The sequence below is a fragment of the Mobula hypostoma genome, chromosome X2 (assembly GCF_963921235.1).
Source record: "Mobula hypostoma chromosome X2, sMobHyp1.1, whole genome shotgun sequence".
NCBI lineage: Eukaryota > Metazoa > Chordata > Chondrichthyes > Myliobatiformes > Myliobatidae > Mobula > Mobula hypostoma.
Window position 1 is genome coordinate 5,096,687 of NC_086129.1, and position 5,215 is coordinate 5,101,901.

The 5,215-nt window shown below is 49.4% G+C and overlaps 1 protein-coding gene across 1 annotated transcript in view; it reads right to left on the reverse strand.

Annotated features, from left to right (window-relative positions):
- Nucleotides 1-202: 202 nt before the first annotated feature.
- Nucleotides 203-5,215, reverse strand: part of LOC134340741 (zinc finger protein 229-like) — a 65,683-nt gene continuing 60,670 nt past the window's right edge. The window contains exon 2 of the transcript XR_010016619.1: nucleotides 203-562. The gene's annotated coding sequence lies outside the window, so the exon portion shown is untranslated. The remainder of the gene's footprint in view (nucleotides 563-5,215) is intronic.

The window sequence follows — 5,215 nt, forward strand, 5'->3', positions numbered from 1 at the left end:
CGCCTAAGCGGCAGCGAGCAATGACACCCACTCCCCCCACCGGCAAAAAAAAGCATCGACATTCCCCCCGCCCCCACCAAGCACTCAAGGTTGCAGCAAAGCAACAGCAAAGACAGAGACTTGCAGTACCCCAAAGACTTCTCGTTTCACCCGGTATTTGACATACCACAGGCTCTCTCTCTCTCCCTAATAAGGGGGAAAGGGGTGTCTTCGTTTCACAGCGGAAGGGGAGACATAACAAACTGCTCGCTGGTTTACAATGTTAGAAGTTTGTTATGTCGCTTTTCTCGAGTGTGCCCAAAGATCTCGGGGTCTCTGGGCACACAGCCGCAGATAGTCCGACTCCCCCGACGACACACGGGTCTCCTGCCGTGACACCGACCCTCGATCCGCCCGTCTCCAGGGCCCCGAGATCCGAGGCCTCCAAAGTCGAGCCAAACATCTCAGGCCGCGCCCTTGGCATGTCGAATAATCATCAGTCGTGACTCCTCAAGAGCGGGACCCGTTCCTGTACAGAACCGAAGTCAACGTGTAACTCCAGGTCAGGGTCTTCGAAAGGGCCCTGTAAGGGAAAAATAGAGAGATTAAAGATGGAAGTAGAGCTGTTTTCGAAGATGGAAGCAAAGGAGTCACTGTTCAGCACCATCATCGCACCGCTCCGCGAGTTATCTCTGGATTATTCCCAGTACGTCGAGCTTGTCAGGGCAGGAATGGGATGATAGTACTGACAGCGAGTGGCTGAGGAACTTTTGCAGGGGGCAGGGGGTTCAGATTTCTAGATCATTGGGATCTCTTCTAGGAAAGGTATGACCAGCACAACGAGGACGGAACCGATATCCTCCCGGGCAGGTTGGCTAGGGCTGCTTTGGGAGGGTTTAAACCAAGCTGGCAGGAGAGGGCAGGCAGATGACAGGGCGAGGCTGCAGTCAGTGGGACGATGTGAAGTGTAGATTGGGGAAGAAATCGAAAAAGGCCGCTGGATACAGGACCGAGGGGGCTATACTTGAAAGCTTGTGGTTTAAGGAACAAGGTGGGCGACCGTGGAGTGCGTTTAGAGATTGGCAGGTGCGATATCGTGGGCATCACTGAGACGAGGCTGAAAGAAGATCATAGTTGGGAACTGAACATCCAAGGACACACACGCTGCATTGAGAGGGCAGGCAGGTAGGCAGAGGGGTGGGGATGCTCTGTAGGTTAAAAAAAAGAGAAACTAAATTCATCGAAAGAGATGGCACAGGATCAGAAGATGTAGAATCCTTGTGGCCCGAGTTAAGAAACGGCGAGGGTAAAAAGACATTGACAGACGTTATATAGACAGGTCCCTGAATGGTGGCCAGGATTTGGGATATAAATTACAAGGGAAATTGTAAAGACCTTTAACAAGACAATAGTCATGGGGGATTTCAATATGCAGGTAGGTTGGGAAATTTAGGTTGGTGTTGAATCCCAAGAGAGGGAATTTGTAGAATGACTACAAGATGACTTTTCAGATCAGCCTGTAACTGAGCCCACGAGGGGAAAGGCAATACTGGATTGTGTGTTGTGTAATGAACCAGATTTGACCAGGGAGCTTAAGGTAAAATAACGCTTGGGAGGCCGTGATCGTGATATGTTAGAATTCACCCTGCGGTTTGGGAGGGAGAGCATAAAATCAGATGCATCAGTATTACAGTAGGTTAAAGGGAATTACAGAGGCACGAGAGAGGAGCTGGTAAAAATTGATTGGAAGGGAACACTAGCAGGGATGATGGCAATGGCTGGAGTTTCCGGGGGCAATTCGGAAGGCGCAGGATAGATATATTCCAAAGATGTAGAAGTATTCTAAAGGGAGGATGAGTCAACGGTGGCTGGCAAGGGAAGTTAGAGAAGGCATAAAAACAAAAGGTGGGGAAAAATTAGCGGGAAGTTAGAGGATTGGGAAACTTTTAAAAACAAACAGAAGGCAACTAAAAAAAAGATAAGGAGAGAAAAGATGAAATATGTAGGTAGGCTAATCGATAATATCAAAAAAGTATACCAAAACTTTTTCAGATATTGAAAAAGAGAGGCACGAGACTATGGATATTTAAGAGTGGATATTCTGGTAAGATGGTGATGCGCTCAATCGCAGTGGCTTCTATGGGGTCAATCAAAGGTGTCATTGTCTTCTTTAAACATATTTTATACAATTGCAAGGCCCCACTGGACGTGAAGAAATTAAAGTGCTGCAGGTCTGCCCCATCAGCGAGTTGCTTGTTGCCAGAGAAGCTGAAGGAGTTGGACTTCTTGCAGATCATGCTGCTCCCTGGGTCAGAGAGGTGTTGGGGGGTAATAACTGTCCCTGAACCTGGTGGTGTGGGTCCTGAGGCTCCTGTACCTCCTTCATGATGGTTGAGGGGTGATAACTGTTCCTGAATCTGGTGGTGTGGGTCCTGAGGCTCCCGTACCTCCTTCCTGATGGTTGAGGGGTAATAACTGTCCCTGAACCTGGTGGTGTGGGTCCTGAGGCTCCTGTACCTCCTTCCTGATGGCTGAGGGGTAATAACTGTTCCTGAACCTGGTGGTGTGGGTCCTGAGGCTCCTGTACCTCCTTCCTGATGGTTGAGGGGTAATAACTGTTCCTGAACCTGGTGGCGTGGGACCTGAGGCTCCTGTCCCTCCTTCCTGATGGTTGAGGGGTAATAACTGTTCCTGAACCTGGTGGTGTGGGTCCTGAGGCTCCTGTACCTCCTTCCTGATGGTTGAGGGGTAATAACTGTTTCTGAACCTGGTGGTGTGTGTCCTGAGACTCCTGTACCTCCTTCCTGGTGGCAGCAGTGAGATGTTCTGGGTGGCGGATGATGGATGCTGTCTTCCTGCAACAACGCCTCGTGTGGATGTGCTCACTGGTGGGGAGGGCTTTGTGGTGGACCGGGCCACCTCCACTATTTTTGGTACGGTTTTCCACACAAGGGCGTGAGTGTTTCCATAGGGGAGAAAAAAAACCAGAGGACATGGGTTAAGGGTGAGGGGGGAAAAGTTTTAAAGGGAACATTAGTGGGGGCTTCTTCACACAGGGAGTGGTGGGAGTATGGAATGAGCTGCCAGACGAGGTGGTAAATGCGGGTTCTATTTTAACATTTAAGAATAAATTGGACAGATACATGGATGGGAGGTGTATGGAGGGATATGGTCTGTGTGCAGGTCAGTGGGACTGGGCAGAAAATGGTTCGGCACAGCCAAGAAGGGCCAAAAGGCCTTTTTCTGTGCTGTAGTTTTTTTATGGTTTCTAGGCAATTTCTAAAGTAAGTACACGTTCGGCATTGGGGGTCGAAGGGGCTGTATTGTGCTCTAGGTTTTCTACGTTTACGTTTTCTATGAAACGATAACACCGAGGAATTTAAAGTTGCCGGCCCTGTCCGCCTCTGAACCTCCGCTGAGGACTGGTTTCCCCCTCCTGAAATCTTTAGTCAGTTCTCTCATCTTGCTGACTTTGAGTAAGAGGTTGATGTTGTGACACCAGTCGGCCACAGTTTCCATCTCCCTTCACCTCCACTTTTGACTCACCTGTGATGGTGGTGTCATCAGCCAACCTGAGTTTGCTGTGCTCGGCCACAAGGTTGTCAATGTCGAGTCGGTGGAACACAGCCTGTGATGGTGGAGATCGTGGAGGAGATGTTCTTGCCAATCCAGACGGACAGGGTCTTCAGGTGAGGGAATCGAGGATCCAATCGCACAAGGAGGCCTTGAAGCTTATTGATTAGTTTTAAGGGGATGATGGTATTGAATGCCTTAAATGCGCCCAATGACTTGGCCTCCTGGCAACAAACTCCACAGATTTACCATCCTCCTTGCCATATCTAATCTGTTCAGGCCTTCTAACATTCGGAATGTTTCTGTGAGATCCCCCCTCGTTCTCCTGAACTCCAGGGAATACAGCCCAAGAGCTGCCAGACGTTCCTCATACAGTTACCCTTTCATTCCTGGAATCGTTCTCGTGAATCTTCTCTGAACCCTCTCCAATGTCAGCAAATCCCCTCTAAAGTAAGGAGCCCAAAACTGCACACAGTACTCCAAGTGTGGTCTCACGAGTGCCTTATAGAGCCCCAACATCACATCCCTGCTCTTATATTCTGTACCTCTAGAAATGAATGCCAACATTGCATTCGCCTTCTTCACAACCGACTCAACCTGGAGGTTAACCTTTAGGGTATCCTGCACAAGGACTCCCAAGTCCCTTTGCATCTCTGCAGTTTGAATTCTCTCCCCATCTAAGTAATAGTCTGCCCGTTTATTTCTTCCATAACCATACACTTTCCAACATTGTATTTCATTTGCCACTTCTTTGCCCATTCCCCTAAACTAAGTCTCTCTGTTTCCTCAACACTACCGCTCCCCCACCTATCTTTGTATTATCATCGGCAAATTCAGCCACAAATGCATCGATCCCATAGTCCGAATCATGGACATACATGACATTAACAGGTTATGGGGAGAAATCAGGAAAATGGGGTTGAGAAGTGTAATGAATCAACAATGATGGAATGGTGGAACAATATCGATGGGCCGAATGGCCTAATTGTGACCCCCCCCCCATGCATTATGGTCTTATAAATCCTGCCAATCCCATCGTCCTTCACCTCGTCACCTTGCCACTGGGCTATTATCAATAATATAATTAAACGGGGAAGTTCTCAGGTATCAAGGGTACAGATAAATAGATTTTCTTTCAATTCCCACTAAGATGACTTTAATTATCTCTCGTCAGGTCAGTACTTCATTCTTTTTACTGAGGAAGCAATAAGTTGTTAATTAGGTTAAACTTGTTACCTCTGTGTAGCAATGGAAGCATAGAGTACCTGCCAGTCTCACGCTGCAGACATTTATGTCGGTAAGAACATATGGGAGTCAGACAGTCAAAGTACAGGAGAGAAACAGGCCCTTCTGCCCATCTGGTCTGTGGAGAACCTAAAACTGCCCCCTCCCATGGACCTGCTCGGGGGCTGTAGCCCACCATGAGCCTCCGGTCCACGGGCCGACCCAAGCCTCTCTCAGACGTCGAAATCGAGCTCGCGTGCACCGCGTTAGATTCACTTTTCACGAACCGGGTGGGACCGGGAACGGCTTCGGGCCGGGCGCCGGGATCCGGGTCCCAGAGCACGGCGCCGCCCGGTGCTCGGACCATTTAAAAACGCCGGCGCAGGCCGACTGGGAGCCCCGGGTGCCGGGTTACAAGAGGCCGAGGGCAGGGGTGACC